Source organism: Triticum aestivum, chromosome 1B (genome assembly GCF_018294505.1).
Source record: "Triticum aestivum cultivar Chinese Spring chromosome 1B, IWGSC CS RefSeq v2.1, whole genome shotgun sequence".
Taxonomy (NCBI): domain Eukaryota; kingdom Viridiplantae; phylum Streptophyta; class Magnoliopsida; order Poales; family Poaceae; genus Triticum; species Triticum aestivum.
This window is the reverse complement of record NC_057795.1, coordinates 442,969,120-442,987,648: the sequence shown is the minus strand read 5'-3', so window position 1 is coordinate 442,987,648 and position 18,529 is coordinate 442,969,120.

The following is an 18,529-nucleotide window of genomic DNA, read 5'->3' as shown; positions in this document are numbered from 1 at the left end:
CTTGGTGGTCGCCCGGCAAGCCCTTGCCGCGGGGCGCTGCAACTGCCCGTGCACAAGTTCGGGGTACTAGGGTACCCCTACTCTAGTACACCGACAAAAGCCATCTCTCTTTCTTCTTCTAGGAGATCGACTGCATCTTGCCGAGCCTGGTCTGCTTCCTCCTCTGAGAAGAGTTCGACTCGAGGTGCATTGTGGAGCAAATCACTAGGGAGCACGGCTTCGGCTCCGTAGACTAGGAAGAATGGAGTCCTTCCAGTCGACCGGTTAGGAGTTTTCCTCAATCCCCAAAGCACTGATGGGAGCTCGTCGACCCAAGCCCCTGCTACATGCTTCAGGTCACGCATCAACCGGGGTTTCAGTCCTTTGAGAATCAATCCATTTGCCGCTCGACCTGTCCATTCGACTGAGGATGAGCGACCGAAGCGTAGTCGACTCTCGTGCCTTGGGAGGCACAAAAGGTTCTAAATTCTTCAGAATTGAAGTTTGAGCCGTTATCTGTGATGATGCTGTGTGGGACGCCATATCTAAATATTAGTTCCCTGATGAAAGTCACAGTTGTACTTGCTTCAAGGTTTTATTGGGCTTGGCTTCGATCCATTTGGTGAACTTGTCGACTGCCACCAGCACATGAGTAAATCCACTCCTTCAAGTCCTTAGAGGTCCAACCATGTCCAATCCCCAGACAGCAAAAGGCCAGACGAGCGGAATTGTTTTCAGAGCTGACGCAGGTCTATGGGATATGTTGGAGTAAAACTGACAGCCTTCACACTTGTCCACTATTTCCATAGCCATTTCATTGGCCCGCGACCAGTAAAATCCGGCTCGGTATGCTTTGGCCACGATGGTCCGAGAGGACGCGTGGTGACCATAGGTCCCCGAGTGCATATCATTGAGGATCATTCGGCCTTCTTCTGGCGTGATGCACTTCTGGCAGACTCCAGTTGCACTTTCCCTGAACAACTGTCCCTTTATCACAGTAAAGGCCTTAGATCGCCGGACGATCTGTCGAGCCTCTTCTTCATCCTCCGGAAGTTCTTTCCTAAGAATGTATGCAATGTACAACACTGTCCAGTCGGGAGTAATGACCAAAACCTCCATGACCAAGTCGACCACGACTGGGATTTCGACTTCAGTCAGATCTGTGGCACTCTTGGGATGTGGCGACTCTTCAGTGAAAGAATCTTCCTGAACAGAAGGTGAATGAATATGTTCCAAAAACACATTGCGGGGAATGGCCTCTCTCTTTGAACCTATCTTTGCCAACTCATCTGCAGCTTGATTTTTCAATCGGGGTATATGATGAAGCTCCAACCCTTCAAACTTCTTTTCCAACTTCCTAACAGCATTGCAATAACCAGTCATGGCTGGATTTCTGACATCCCATTCCTTCATCACTTGATTAACCACCAAATCTGAGTCGCCGTATACCATGAGGCGACGGACGCTGAGTGAAATGGCCATACGCAACCTGTATAAAAGTGCTTCATATTCCGCTTCATTATTGGAGGAATCAAAATGAATCTGGAGAACATAGTTAAGCTTGTCTCGACGGGGGGACACCAATACTACCCCAGCACCTGATCCGTTTAGCATCTTGGAGCCATCGAAGAACATAGTCCAATGTTTCGAGTGAACTTGAGTCGGTAGTTGCTGCTCAATCCACTCGACAAGGAAATCTGCGATTGCTTGGGACTTGATAGCTTTCTTTGCCTCAAATTTGATGTCCAGTGGGAGAAGTTCAATCGCCCATTTTTCCACTCGACCAGTTGCATCTCTATTATTCAGAATCTCAGACAATGGTGCGTCGCTGACGATTGTAATGGAGTGATCAGAGAAGTAATGTGCAACCTTCTTCATGGTCATGTATATTCCATAGACAAGCTTCTGATAATGAGGATATCGTTGCTTGGATGGAGTCAAAACTTGAGAGAGATAATAAACTAGGCGTTGAACCTTGTAAGCTTTTCCTTCCTCTACTTGCTCAACCGTGAGTACTGTGCTGACAACTTGTCCAGTGGCTGCAATATAAAGCAGTAAAGGCTCTTTGCTGATTGGCGCAGCGAGCACCGGCTGGGTGGAAAGCAGGGTTTTGAGTTCTGCAAACGCTGCATCAGCTTCCTCAGTCCACTCGAACTTATCAGATTTCTTCATCAGTCGGTAAAGAGGCAAGGCCTTTTCACCGAGACGAGAAATGAATCGACTCAAGGAGGCCAAACAACCAGTCAATTTCTGAACGTCATGCACTCGCACAGGGCGTTTCATCCGGAGGATGGTATCAACTTTTTCTGGATTGGCATCAATCCCTCGTTTGGAAACGAGAAAACCGAATAACTTTCCTCCTAGAACCCTGAATGTGCACTTTGACGGATTAAGCTTGATATCGTACCTCCTTAGGTTGGCAAAGGTTTCTGCGAGGTCAGTCAGTAGGTCGGAACCTTTGCGAGACTTGACCATGATGTCATCCATGTATGCTTCCACATTCCGACTGATTTGAGTGAGTAGGCACTTCTGAATCATTCTCATGAATGTGGCTCCGGCATTTTTAAGACCGAATGGCATGGTGACATAGCAAAAGCACCCGAATGAGGTGATGAAGGCTGTATTTATTTCATCGGGACCATACAGTCAGATCTGATGATACCCGGAATATGCATCTAGAAAAGACAAGCGCTCACACCCCGCAGTTGAGTCAACTATCTGATCGATACGGGGGAGAGGGAAGTGATCTTTCGGGCAGGCCCGATTGATATGCTTGAAATCAATGCACATACAAAGTGAATCATCCTCCTTAGGGACCATGACGACATTGGCAAGCCACTCAGAGTGGTAGATCTCTCGGATGAACTCTGCTGGTAGCAACCGAGCCACTTATGCGCCAATCGCTTTCCTCTTCTGCACGATGGACCACCGAAGGTGCTCCTTGACGGGCTTTTCCTTGGGGTCAACACGCAAACGGTGCTCAGCCAGTCCTCTGGGTACACCTGGCATGTCAGAAGGTTTCCATGCAAAGATGTCCCAGTTCTCACGGAGGAACTGGATGAGCGCTTCTTCCAATTTGCTATCGAGTGTCGTTGATATATGAGTCGGCATGGCATTGGGATCGGTCGGGTGAATATGAATCGGCTTCGTTTCACCAGACGACTAAAATTAAGAATCTGTGGCAGGCTTCTTGGCTCGGAGCAAATCACTTGGATCTGCATTCTTCTGATACTCTTGAAATTCAATAGCTGCCATCTGCGCATCGGCAATTTTGGAACCCTTCTAGAAGCATCACTCCGCCTTTTGCCGATTGCCAATAACTGTGATCACACCCTTGGGGAAAGGCATCTTTAACTTGAGGTATACGTAACACGGTCGAGCCATGAAATGTGCGTATGCAGGCCTCCCCAGAATGGCATGATAAGCACTCTGGAAATCCACGACTTCAAATGTCAACTTTTCTTTACGGTAATGCTTGGAATCACCGAAAACCATGTAGAGAGCGATATGGCCGAGTGATTCGGCTTTCTTTCCGGGGATAACACCATGGAAGCTCAATTGCTCTCGCTAAGCTTGGACATTGAGATGCCCATCCCCTTCAAGGTTTCAGCATAAAGGATATTCAGACCGCTACCACCGTCCATCAACACTTTAGCCAGCCGAGTGCCTTCAACCACTGGGTCGACCACCAGCGCTTGCCTCTCAAGGGTGGCTACACGAGCAGGATGGTCTGACTGGTCGAATGTGATGGCTGTCTGGGACCATTTCAGGTATGTGGTCGTTGTCGCCGGAGCAACCATATTTACCTCTCTGTTGATAACCTTCAACCGGCTCTTGCTCTCAACATCAGCAAAAATCATGAGAGTGGAATTAACTTTGGGATAACCATCGTCTTCCTCTTCATCCTCATCTTTGTCCGACTCTTTCTCCTTATGATTGGGCTGTTTCTCTTGGAACTGCTGGATCAGGAGTCGACATTGTCGAGTGGTATGCTTTGGGTAAATCAGATTACCTTCTTCATCTTTCTACGTGTGGATGTGACATGGCAAATTCAGCACATCATTTCCTGCTTGATCCTTTACCTTCTTAGGGGGCCAGCGCCCCTTAGGTTTTCCCTTAAACTTTCCTTGAGCAACTGCTGCAATCTCACCGGGTGTCGCTGGCTCGGCCTTACGCTTCTGTTTCCGACTGGAGTTACCCCCACCGGCCTCTTGGCCAACTGGTTTACTCTTCCCGCTACGGAGTCGATCCTCTTCTTCTCTGTTAGCGTATCAGGTGGCTATCTCAATCATCCGAGTCAGAGTCATATCCCCAGTCCGACCGAATTTCAGGACCAACTCTCGGTACTTGATGCCTTCCTTGAAAGCGCACACTGCTTGATGCTCTGATACATTTTCAACGGTGTGATGCAAAGTGGTCCACCTCTGAATGAATTCCCTCAAAGTCTCATCCGGCTTCTGCACACAATGCTGCAACTCGGGCAACCCTGCTGGTCGCTTGCACGTGCCCACAAAAGTTCTTACGAACACTCAAGCTAGCTCCTCCCAACTGTGTATACTGCCTGGAGTCAACTGAGTCAACCACGCTTGGGCCGACCCTTCCAACATCAGAGGGAGATGCTTCATCGCTATCTCATTGTTTCTGCCTCCAATCTGCACAACCACTCGGTAATCCTCAAGCCAGGTTTTAGGCTTGGATTCTCCAGTGAACTTACTGACTCCGGTTGCCAACCTGAAGTTGGGAGGAATCACTGCTGCCCTGATGGCTCTACTGAAACACTCTGGGCCTAAAACATGCAATCTATTGCCACTCGGATGATCTTTGCCAGGGTCTTCTCTATGCACTCTGTTCTGGTCGACCAAGCCTTGAACGAGAATGGATCTCGCATCAAAGCCTGGCTCTCTTGGGTCGAATGGAGCTCTGCGCTCGTCACTGTGACGGCGTCTGTCATCGTTCTGCCGAGGCATATACGATGCACTCCTCGGAGGAGGTGTAGGCACTCGACGACGATTGTCGCGGTCGAACTAACAACCATACTGTCCGCGGCCTTCACGCCACAAGGGAGATCTTGGGCTATGGGCCGACTGGACTGTATCCTCTACTACAGATCTGCTGTGAATCCTATTCCACGACTGAGACACTGCAGTGTTCTGCTCTCCTGCTACCCGGAGCAAGGCCCGAATCTGCATCAACCCTCAGCCAGCCTCCGACTGGGAAGGTTGGATCGACTCTGCAATTCGGGCCGCAGCTGTGAGGTTCTGAATCGGAGTACGGTATACCTTAGGTGGAGGCGGGAAAAGCTGCCGTCGACTGGACTCAGGGACCCGCTCCCGAGCTCGCTCGTCGAGAGCATGCTAGAGGTTCTCCAGTCGAGTGCACTCAGCCAAGTTAGCCAAGCGCACCTCCTCCAAGGCTCTAGCCTCGGGGGTTTCTCCAACGATGGGCGTGTGGAGTGCATCCATGTTGCGACGACGAAGTTCTTCCCTCTGCTGCAAAGAAAGAGGTTCGGGATGATACTCCTCATGGACTCGCGACGGATCGCCTCCACCATCTTCGCCGTCCTCGTGACGAAAACTAGGTGGGCCACGCAGACCATTGACCATCAGGACTTCAGCCGCAGGGTCGCTACTATCGCACTCGGATGCGGTCTCCGTGGAGCCAGTCGACAGATCAAACAGGCCGTGGAGAGTTTCGTCGGGCTCGATTGCCATGACTTGATGGGTGGCCGAACACCAAGCCACCGCGTGTTTCACCCACCACTGAAGCCGCGATCGACCGGATCGCTTGCGGCGGCGAACAATGGGGAGGGAAGACACCGTCGAAGCCGACTGATACTGGGTCGACGGCTGCCGAAGAAGGACGCTGCGAACGCACGCGCGAAAGTGCGTCGCCCCTCGGACGGGAAGCGCCTCAACGTCAAGCGGAGCTTATTGAAGCCACGCTGAGTCGTTGGCGACAAAAACAAGCGCGCCGAGACGGATCTCGCGGCCCTCAGCCAACTCGCCGCCGGAAACCATGATGATGATCGGAAAAACTTGCAACTTCACCAATAAGTTGCTAAGACACCTGCCCCATGGTGGGCGCCAACTGTCGTGGTTCTAAGACTGACAGTAGAAAGGGGGGTAGGTATGGAGAGGTAAGATCTCAGCTATGGTGAAGGTGTACACACGGGTTTTACGAGTTCAGGCCCTTCTCGGAGGAAGTAACAGCCCTACGTCTCGGTGGTCGATTGGATTATATGTGTGATGTTACAGGGGGTGCGAACCCTTGTGCTAGAGGAGGAGGGTGGCTTATATAGAGTTCGCCAGGACCTTTCCCGCCCTCCATTACAAGGGAGTTAATGTACATAAAGTGGTGGTGTTACTGGTAATGCCAGCCTTAAGTGCTGTTAATGACCTTAAAGACTACAGAGTGAATGCTTGTCCGTTACACGCTGAGTGACTCCTGGTCTTCGGGAGGTCGAGTGATTCTCTGGTTGGTCGAGTGACAATAGGTAGGGAGACTCTCGAGTGAGATGATGTCGAGTGGATTGCACTCGACATCTTTGACCAGGGGTGTCGGAGTCAAAACCGGCGGATCTTGGGTAGGGGGTCCCGAACTGTGCGTCTAGGCGGATGGTAACAGGAGACAAGGGACACGATGTTTTTACCCAGGTTCGGGCCCTCTCGATGGAGGTAAAACCCTACTCCTTCTTGATTAATATTGATGATATGGGTAGTACAAGAGTAGATCTACCACGGGATCAGAGAGGCTAAACCCTAGAAGCTAGCCTATGGTATGATTGTTGTTCGTCCTACGGACTCAAACTCTCCGGTTTATATAGACATCGAAGAGGGCTAGGGTTACACAGAGTCAGTTACAATGGGAGGAGATCTACATATCGTATCGTCAAGCTTGCCTTCCACGCCAAGGAAAGTCCCATCCGGACACGGGATGAAGTCTTCAATCTTGTATCTTCATAGTCCGGGAGTCCGGCCAAAGGTCATAGTCCGGCCATCCGGACACCCCCTAATCCAGGACTCCCTCAGTAGCCCCTGAACCAGGCTTCAACGACGACGAGTCTGGCGCACAAATTGTCTTCGGCATTGCAGGGCGGGTTCCTCCTCCGAATACTTCATAGAAGATGTTGAACACAAGGATAGTGTCCGGATCTGCAAAATAGTTTCCACATACCACCGTAGAGAGAATAATATTCGCACAAATCTAATCTGCTGACGTAGTCCGTAGCGTGACATCATGCCACAATCAAGCCTTTATTCGAATCGTTTTACTGCACCACCTCAGCACGTTTAGCGAGGCGGTTTCCTTGGCACCTCCTGTCAAAACAGAGATCGTGTCCCCTTATTCCGGGATTCTCATCAATACCGGCGTGGGTAACCCAACCGTGCCATGGGTATGACTTCTTAATTGAAAGTAGTCCCAGACGGTCACGGGGAGGCTCTTGGTATTCAACCCCTTTATAAGAGACCAAGGTTTGACTCCTTTCTTTCAATCCCATCAAATACGCCTCTCGCCTCGAGTTCCAACACCCAAAGCTCCAGATTCAGGCGCTTCAGACCTTCGATGATGTCCGTCTCCGACTTCCAAGGCCGGTGGATGCCTTCCTCCGTGACAGAAGAAGACGTGCGAAAGCTGAGAGATGCCAGGTATCTAACCGGCGAAATCCCGCATAGGCTGCCTTCTCTAGGGCAGGCTATGCCCACTTCCCAGCCTGGTGAGAGCGTGGTGTTCACATCTCACTTCCTTCGGGGGCTAGGCTTCCCGATTGATCCCTTCGTGAGGGGGCTCATGTTTTATTACGGGCTGGAATTTCACGACTTAGCTCCGGAGTCCATCCTCCAAATCTCATCGTTCATTGTTGTGTGTGAGGCCTTCCTCCATATTGCTCCTCACTTCGGACTGTGGCTTAAGACCTTCAAGGTAGAACCGAAGATAATCGAGGGACAGCACACTGAGTGCGGAGGTGCTATCATAAGAAAGACTACCGATGCTCCATGGCCCGAGGGCTCTTTTCAAGAGGAGTTCGGCTTATGGCAACGAGAGTGGTTTTACATCACAACTCCCATGGGCACCACATGGGTGGCGCCACCTTCTTTTCACTTGGGTCCCCCACCACGACTAGCGTCATGGGTCAATAAAGGGCTTAAATGGGGGCCGTCCAAGGACGTGTCCTTGCCGCAGGGCCGCATTCGAGATCTCCTAGAAAGAGATATCAATTTGGCCGTGGTGGCGTAGGTTATGCTGATTCGCCGCATATTGCCCTGCAAACGTCGCCTCCTCCGCCTGTGGGAATTTAATCCGGAGGGACCGCGAGTCCTCCAACATTTTATGGGCACGACGCCCATGGAGATGTATAAATTGTTCTTCGGATCACAAGCAATGTGTCCGGACTCGTCCGAGGACGCAGGTCTGAGCTGCAATCACCCGGACACTCAAGTAAGTAGCCCTGTACCCGGACACGCTACCCGTATGTTTATCATAAAAATTGCCCTTAAAAGAGCTATCCTTTGAACAGGAGTGGATAGCGAAAGCAAAGCTTATCAGGTGTCCGGCCCCCCTCCCTTAGACCACGCCGGATCCCGTGTTGACCAGGATGCTGGAGATTGCGCCTTTGGAAGAAGGCGAAGAGGGGAACCAAGAAGCTACCACCTCCACAAAGGAGGCTATCAAGAAAGGAGGAATCGAGAATTCCCCTAACCAGGGAAAGAAAAGGACCGCCTCTGAATACCCGGAGGCGATGGCCTCAAACGGGCGAAGAAATCTTCGTCAGAGGGTCCGACGCCGGAGGGTGCTCCGGCTGCATTGCGCCCCCAAGGGGATCAGCTCTCCACCGAGCCGTAAGTAAAGAGAGGGGTTTTAAAATGAGTGACATCCCTGTTTTATTTCCGAAGAAGATAATCGAAATTTTACCTTGCAGTTCGGATCTCAACCCCTCTCAGCAGAGCTCATCTTCAGGGGATCTTCGTCCAGAGATGATGGAGAGGGGATCTTCGTCCAGAGATGATGGAGAGCTCAACCGTCTTGTGAGGCGGGCGACCCCAAGGTGTCGTCTTGGAGGGTTTCTCCGAATCCGGCCTTCGAAAAAGGTCTTCGGACGAGTCCGGCACCGTCCGGTGCATGGTCGGAGGAGCTGAAGGATCTGCTCGGGCGAGCGTCTCTCAGAAAAACATCGTGTGTTGATGAACACGGTGATTAGAAGGATTTCATCCGCGGAAAGCGGATTGTACGAGGCCGCCAGGAGTTTACTGACGGGTTTTGAGGTACGCGAAATGATGTACCTTTTGACAAATCCGCATATATAAAATGTGCCCTGTATAGATAGTAGCCCCTAAGACTCTGTGTGTTGTCAAAAATGACGTCGCGCAGAGGATCATAACCCCAGGTATAATATGTCGCCTTTCCTATGTAGGTGGCGAGGTGTTCGGTGGCTCGCCGGACTGACGAATATGCCGAGCTATAGCGGCAACTTGACGTGGCAGATGCCAACATCGCGCTTGTCAATGAGCGGCTGGACGAGCCACAAGGTATGTAATGTCTTCGAAGACATATGGTAAGAGGAGCTTGATGCTCGTACCTTATAACATGTGTGCTTAATGCAGATGGTGCCGCTGCCCTGGAGAACCTTCGGGCGGAACTTTCCCGAGCCAAGGAGCAAGCCAGGAAAAGCAATGTGGCTGCCTTAAAGGCGGCTGAAGAGCTAAAAGCCGAACGGGCTGCTCACTGCCAAAAGCAAGAAGGAAATGGCCAAGATGGCTGTAAAATTTAAGGATGCTGCCGACCGTTGTAAGCTTCTTGAAAAAGAAGATAGGGTGGCATAGAAGGACCTAGAAAAGGTCACTGCCGAGGCCAAGGACACTCACTCTGCAATGAGAGCTATGAAGGAGGAGCTACGTCAGGCCGGAGATATCACGGCTGGAAAGCCCTATATGCTGCGGATGAAGTTCGGGGATCCTAAGTATGCTCCGTTGGACCGGAAGTGGAGTGCGGCGAACACTTATCTGGATTTGGCGGCGAGTGCCGTGGACGCGACCGAACACTTCCGGGGTCTAGAGGACCACGAATTGGAAGAACTTTTTTGGTCGCAGTTCCACAATCCAGAGCGCCCACTTTTGGTATCCGATCGTTTGGCCGCATGGGCGGAGCTGAACAAGTTATCCGGGCTCGCCATGAAGTATGTCGTGAGTCATCTGTGGCCGAAAGGGCCCGAGCCGAAGAGTTATTTTAGCTTGTTGCAGCAGTTCCTTGATACGGTGCCGCATATTTATACAATGAAGAGGTCAGCGTGCATAGAGGGTGCACAGATGGCTCTTGCCCGTGTCAAGACATACTGGGCGGAGATGAAGGCCAGTGTTGTTGCATCCCAGGATTCGGACGAAAGCCGAGTACCTGCCAAGCACTACTTTGAGGAAGTTCTGCAGGGCGCTCATTTAATAGAGACGTAGTGCTCGAAGGATGTTGTGTTCGAATAACATGTGCTATTGTGAAACAATGTTTTGATGGAATATAAAAGCTTTTTTATACTTGTGCTTTCAAGAATTAGAATACCTCCTGTGCGGCCATTAATGTATGTGTGTATATAACCTGAAAGATGGCAATCTTTGGCTTCAACCCCCACGCATATAATGCGGGGGTGTTCGCAGAAGGCACATTTTCACACTTGATCCAACGTCTTGGTCCTATAAAGGAGGTGATAGCGCAGTGAACTAGGCAACCGGACTATAATGCTTTATCACTTTCACTTAGCCATAGGAGTTTGACGGTGGGGCTACTGAATAGCCCCTAGGGGCACCGCGCTCGCCCGAATTCGGGGCACGTGTGTGCCTGACCGGGAAACAGCCCTTCGTTAATGCGGAGGAATCCTAAAGATTCCGGAAAGTCATCGAGTGGTTGACCAGTCTCTCGCTATATCATGACAGTCAGTTTTCGGCTTTCTCTACTGAGGTGCTCGCCTGGCCGAACCGGGGCACAATCGCAGTAGTTCTCCTGGTGCCGCCTTAGCTGATAGATCGGAACGTAAGGCAGCAAAACACAGGAGCCGGGCAAACCCAACATTTGACCAAAGAAATGATTCGGAGCTGATGCATATAAGGCCAAACTCGCGACGCCGAACACTCCCTAAGGTATTCGGTCTTTATGAAAACGGGCTGAACAAAAGCCCTTGGTAAGAAGCCCCTGGTGTCTAGGTACGTGCAAAATTCTGGCGTGGCCACATGCCAAGACGCCAGCCTCCTCCTTGGTTATAGCAAAAAACCGAGGGATGTTATCAACAAGAGACAGTAAAAAAGGTTTACGCAGGGTCTTAATCTGAAAAGAATCCTTGAAATGGGTCCCTACTGCACGTCTGCGCCTGTGTCTCCGTTGTGCCGTATCCTGGACGGGTGTAGCACGATGTTCGTCTGTAAAAGAGAGGAACTTAGTTGAAAACAATCGTGCGAGAAATCTATGTTAAAATAAACAAAGTATAATACAGAAAATGGGTAGAATTGAGCTTTATTGTCTCTTGGTGTGAACGCGTGGAGCCCCTTGTACAGGGGTATGCGGCTATTAAGCCTTTGTATGTTTACGCCAGACTCGTCGAGCCATGTCCGAGGTCTTGAACGACCTGTTTAGGTGCTCTAACTAGTAAAGCTGGTTTAGTGTGCGGCTGTCAAGGCAGCCGCACCATCGTCCGCGCTCGAGGAACACTCGATATTTCCCTTTAATGAGATGATGCCTCATGGACCGGGCATTTTGAGTGTAAGGGATGCATAATGTGGTATTGCGTTAAAGCAGGCGAAATCTTCGCGTCCTAGTAGTGCTTGATAGCTACTTATGAATGGGGCGATGTGGAAGGTTAGCTTTTCGCTTCGGAAGTTGTCGGGGGAGCCGAACATAACTTCTAACAAGAGGGAACCCATACAATGGGTATCTGGGCCTGGCGTGACCCCTTGAAAGGAAGTGTTGCCATGGTGAATTATTGCTAGGTTTATCCCCATTTTGCGGATTGTGTCCTGATATAGCAGGTTTAGATCACTGCCGCCGTCCATTAGGACTTGTGTAAAGTGGAGTCCGTCAATTATCGGATCTAAGACCAAGGTAGTCCAGCCTGCGTTCCGGATACCTCTAGAGCAATCCTGATGATCGAAGGTGATTGGTTGTAACAACCAGTGGCGGCACTCCTCTGGGACAGGCCGTATGGCGCGTATCTCCATAGGCACCACTCTGTTTTTCCCTTTTGTCACATGAAGTGAATTTACTATTTTGACTTCTTGCGGCAACTTCTTTTGTTCTCCGGTGCTCTGCTTGTGGGGTTTGTCGTCATCCTCGCTTGGTATGTCGAGCCCCTTGTGTTCGGCGTTGAGTTTGCCGGATTGCTTGAAGACCCAACAATCTCTGTGGGTGTGGTTTGCAGGCCTCCTGGGAGTACTGTGGATTTGGCATATTTTGTCCAAGATTTTGTTGAGGTTAGGTAGCCCGTCCCTATTATCTTTAGGGGGCGGCTTTTTCGGATTCTTCCGAGAGCTTTTGAATCCGGCGTTGATTGCCGTGCTCTTCGGGCTGTTATCCTTGATCCGGCGCTGTTCCTTGCTACGGCGCGGTTTCCCGTTTCCATCTCTGACTTCTGATGTACTTGGGTCGCTGGTGCTGCTTCTTGCCAACTAGCTATCCTCTCTTGCGCAAAAGCGGGTCATGAGGCTTGTCAATGCGGCCATTGTCCTTGGCTTTTCTTGGCCGAGGTGTCTAGCGAGCCATTCGTCTTGAACGCTATGTTTGTAAGCTGCTAGGGCTTCAGCGTCCGGACAGTCGACTATCTGATTCTTTTTAGTAAGGAATCCGTTCTAGAGTTTCCGGGCTGACTCTCCGGGTTGTTGAGTTATATGACTTAGATCGTCTGCATCCGGAGGTCGGACATAGGTCCCTTGAAAATTTGCCCGAAAAGCATCCTCGAGCTCTTCCCAACTTCCAATGGTGTTTTTGGGAAGGCTTTTAAGCCAATGCCGGGCTGGCCCTTTGAGCTTGAGGGGTAAGTATTTTATGGCGTGGAGGTCATCTCCTCTAGCCTTGTGTATGTGGAGGATATAATCCTCAATCCAGACTCCAGGATCTGTTGTTCCTCGTATGCCTCTATGTTTACGGGCTTGAATCCCACTGGAAATTCATGGTCCAGCACCTCATTGGTGAAACATAGGGGATGTGCAGCGCCCCTATATTTGGGTGTGCCGTGATGTTCGGATATTTGTTGCGTTGCATTGCTTACTAGAGCTTGCTTTCTTGGCCCGTAGATAGATCTAGTTGGGCCGTCTTTTTGATGCGAATCCTTGTGCAGATCGCGTGCCGGATTGAGTGCGGCGCCCTTTGCCACTCGATGTCGGTCATGGGGTCGTCTATCCGACCTGGTGGCTTCCTTGTTTTTTGACTGTGGGGGCTCTAAGGCCTCCTTATCAAATTCCGGTAGTAATTTTCGCTTCGGATAGCTCTTTGTGTGGTGACTGTCGTCGTACTTGTGTGCGGTGTTGAGTACTTTGCCCCATCTGATTCTTAGTGCATCTTCCGCTGTTTTGAGCTTCCGCTTCTGCTTTTTCAGGCTACACGCAGTGGCGATGAGCCTTTGGTGGAGGTTATTCTTCTCCAGCAACTTGTCCGGCGTGAGGTCGTCCAGACTATTATTTTCGCCGGGGACGGGTTGTTCAGTTTGTTTATCCAAGTTGCCCTGTTCGGACGGTTGCTCGTCGGCATGTTCGTCGTCCGCCGGTTCGTCCTGCTCTATGGCTGGGTCTCTGTCGAGGTGGGGTTTGGCGCGGCGCTTCCGCCGCCGCTTTGATTGCTTTTCGAGGGAACGATCCCTCGTTGCGCCCTTTTGATCCTCATCGTTGTTTCTTTTAGGTGTGTCCACCATGTATACATCGTTGGATGAGGTGGTTGTCCAGTGCCCTATAGGCGTTGGTTCTTGTTCGTCTTCTTCATCGGTGTCCATACCGTCAATGTCTTCGGAGTCGAAGTCGATCATGTCGGTTAAATCGTCGACAATGGCTATGAAGTGGGTGGTGGGTGGGTTTCGAATTTCTTCGTCGTCCGCATCCCAACCTTGCTGACCATAGTCCGGCCAGGGCTCTCCTAATAAAGAGAGAGACTTTAGTGAATTCAGGATGTCGCCAAAGGGCAAGTGTTGAAAGATGTCCGCGGCGGTGAACTCCATGATCGGAGCCCAATTGGTTTCGATCGGGAGGGGTGCGGAAGATTCAGAGTCCGGAACGGAGTCCGGCACCTTGGAGTCACGAGCTCCGCGAAGGACAAGATTGGTGTTCGGCTCGATCACCGTAAAGATTGCGGCCCCCGAGGCGGAATCCAGCCATCCGTCCTCGATCGGCACAGTCGGCTCCGAGCTAAGGGTCGGAACGGACACCTGAGCAGCGCTCTGGGCACTGTCCGGCGGCAGAGCTAGATCATGCCCATCGTGACAGTGCGGCGCGCTCGGCTGTGGCTCGAATCCGTCGAAGATCAAGTCTCCGCGGATGTCAACCGTGTGGTTTAAACTTCCAAATCTGACCTGATGGCCAGGGGTGTAGCTTTCGATCTGCTCCAGATGGCCAAGTGAGTTGGCCCGCAGTGCAAAGCTGCCGAATACGAAGATCTGTCCGGGGAGAAAAATCTCACCCTGGACCGCGTTGTGGTTGATGATCAAAGAAGCCATCGGGCCTAAAGGTGACGACACAGAGGAACTCTCAATGAAAGCACCAATGTCGGTGTCAAAACCGGCGGGTCTCGGGTAGGGGGTCCCGAACTGTGCGTCTAGGCGGATGGTAACATGAGACAAGGGACACGATGTTTTTACCCAGGTTCGGGCCCTCTCGATGGAGGTAAAACCCTACTCCTGCTTGATTAATATTCATGATATGGGTAGTACAAGAGTAGATCTACCACGAGATCAGAGAGGCTAAACCCTAGAAGCTAGCCTATGGTATGATTGTTGTTCGTCCTACGGACTAAAACTCTCCAGTTTATATAGACACCGGAGAGGGCTAGGGTTACACAGAGTCCGTTACAATGGCAGGAGATCTACATATCGTATCGCCAAGCTTGCCTTCCACGCCAAGGAAAGTCCCATCCGGACACGGGACGAAGTCTTCAATCTTGTATCTTCATAGTCCGGGAGTCCGGCCAAAGGTCATAGTCCGGCCATCCAGACACCCCCTAATCCAAGACTCCCTCAGGGGGTCTCATGTTGTCTCTTGACCTTCTTGCCTTCTTGGGTAGTGACCTTGGGTAGGACGTGTAGGTCAGGCCTATGAACCTACCCCAGGTCTGTATCCTCATCATACTGGACACCGGATCTTTTCCCAAAGAGAAATCTTCCATTACTTTCAGTGTCCCGTACAGGAGGAATGAAGATTTTGTGACTGACTTTGGCAAGATATTCGGTTTTCATTGATTAGTCAATCACTTTCTGAATCCAAGGCGCATACACCTTGATGGTTTCGGGACATTGAGCTGAATCCATCAGTATGAGCAGAAACATATCTTCGACATCGAATATGAACCCTTGAGAGATGGTATGGATGGTGTTTCGAAGAACATCATAGATAACATTGTCAGTATTCATCCCAGCCAGCGGACAAAGGGTATTAGTCAGTATATGATAAAGAGTTTGATTATCGAATGTCAAATGTTCAGGCAGAGGAGGACCATGGTAGTCACGAATCTTATCTTCATCCATTGTGCATCGAAAATCTTCATTAGAGATTGCATCAATGTTGTGAACTCGAATTTTAGTCTTGCCATGTTCAAATCGAGGGAAATGAAAATGAGATACAAAGTCCATTGCAGAACATTTGATTATTTTTCCTTCAATCATCCATTCCATGATCCATTTTGTATTGTCAGATTTATCACCAGAGATATATAGAGTAGCATATAATTGGAGGATAACCTCTCTGTTCCATGGATGCTGATATGCAAAGACATGCGTGAGACCATAGTCTTAGATGTCTTGCAGGACTTAAGTAAAGCATCCAATGTTCTTCATCACAACAATATCTGGAAACTCATGAGGAAAAATCTTCAGGCTATCATAAAGAATCCGTGAATGATATACTGCCTGTTCCTGAGTCCAGAACCGAGGAGATTCAGAAGTACGAGGCTTTTTGTATGGACTCTCTTGAGAGAAATCCAGATGAGTGTTCCTATTGAAAAGAGGCCCTTTGACACCAACACCAGTGGAAAACAATGGCATTCGCTCGCGAGGATAAGGGTATTTGAGTTGGGAAAATTTTGTTTTTGCCACTCTAGATTTTACCAATTTTCCTTATGCCACTCTAGATTTTGACATTTCACTTTTGCCACTCTTAATTTTTGACAATTATCACAATTGCCATTATGTGGCAAAAGCAAAATAATTTATTTCATTATTGCCACTCTTACCTTTTGACAATTATCACAATTGCCACTCTGAAAATTTTGCTTTTGCCACAGGAATGACAATTGTGATAATTGTCAAAAACTAAGAGTGGCAAAAGTGAAATGTCAAAATCTAGAATGGCATAAGAAAAATTGGCAAAATCTAGAGTGGAAAAAACAAAATTTTCCCATTTGAGTTCATATTCTACAGATATCACTTCATCGCCATAGATGACCGAATCTGAATGATGAGCTGACACGGATTTAGCTATAGAAGGATCAGTGGTTCTTTGTGCAGCATTGACTGAGATCCTCGGCGGGGAAGGATTTGTCACTTGTTTAGGTGCAGAGACAAGCACTGAAACTTTATTAGCTATTGGGGGCTGACTTGGAATTTCTTCAGATGTATTTGGAGGAGCAGAAGGTGGATTGAATCATTTTGTTCAACGCGGACAGGAGAAGCTTGTCATTGAGACCGAGGAATTTCACCTTCTTCTGACACTTGGTGTTGAGAAAGATTAGCTTCATGAGGTGGGGAGGCCACAAGCACTGTTTCAGTTGGCCTTGGCAAAGTTGCTGCATCTGCAACTAGTTCATGTGAGTTGAAGGAATTGCTTGTTCAGGAGAGTTTTCTCTCTGTGTATTAGCTTCTGGAGGAGGCGGAGCATTGTTCTTTGCAATCTTCTTCTTCTTTTGCTTCGACGGACCAATGTGCCCTTTAACCAGATCATTATAACCGTCACTTCGGCTTGGTGATCAAGGCTAATCTTGCGAACGATTTGATCCAGTTCCGTATGAAGTCCCAATCTCCCGTGCAGAAGGACATTCAATTCATTATTAACATCAGCATAAGATTCTTCAAGTTGTTTGATGACAAACTTGGATTTCGTATTTTTCATACGGTTGTTAAGCTCCTTGAGTTGGAAATGAGGTCATTGATTTCAACGGAATCATTTCTCAAGTCTCGGATTAGATCAGAAGCCAGAGCAACTACTTCAGAGGGAATGGGCAAAGATGCCACTTCTCCATCAAATATGTTGTTCACGAATCTGTCCAGCTTCCCCATAATGAATATATGATTGAAAGAATTTGGTGCAGCAGAGATATCTTGAGGCAGTGCAGCGTTCTGAGAAGGAGCAATATGTGCCACATTTTGCTTAGTAGGAGGCATAGAAGCCAATGGCTGAGTTAGCTTTGGAGCAAATTGAGCAGCCTTTTCTTTCATTGTCGCAGCACTTGGAGCATTATTTTCAACAGAAGGAGCTTTGATTTGCTTCGTCTTTTGCCTTGGCAGCTTTTCTCCCGACTTGGTTGTGCCAATAGGAGCTTCAATGAACAAATCTTTCAAATTTATTCCAACAGGATGAGGATCTATATTCACTTTGTCCACCATTGTGACAGTGGTCTATGGAGTCTTTCTTTTCAAATAATTCCTCTTTAGAGGTACAGTCAGAGCATCACTCTCTCAGAGATTTGGTAGAACAGTGGATGTAGTTATTGGGAACGTAGCATGCAATTTCAAAAAAAATCATACGCTCACGCAAGATCTATCTAGCAGATTCATAGCAACGAGAGGGGGAGAGTGTGCCTATGTACCCTTGTAGACCGAAAGCGGAAGTGTTTGACAACGCGGTTGATGTAGTCAGACTTCTTCTTGTTTCGGTCGATCAAGCACAAAAGGTACAACACCTCTGAGTTCTGCACACGTTCAGCCCGATGACGTCCCTCGAACTCTTGATCCAGCAGAGTGTCAAGTAAGTAGATGAGTTCCGTCAGCATGATGGCATGGTGACGGTGATGGCGAAGTAATCCGTGCAGGGCTTCGCCTAAGCACTACGAGAATATGACAGGAGGCGTAAACTGTGGAGGGGGGCGCCGCACATGGCTAACAATTATTAGTTTGTGTTCTAGGCGCCCCTCCCCATGTATATATAGATGGGAGGGGGAGGGGAGCAGCCTTGGGGCACCCCAGGTAGTAGGAATCCTACATGGGGCCCTAGTCCAATTCCCTCCCCCACTTCCGTTTACCGCAAGGGGAAAAGGGGAAAAGGGAAGGGAGGAAGGAAATGGGGTGCCGAACCCCCTCTTCCTTCTCCTACGGCCTCTAGCCTTAAGGGGGGCGCGACACCCCTTGTGGGCTGGTGTGCTCCCCTATTATGGCCCATAAGGCCCATTA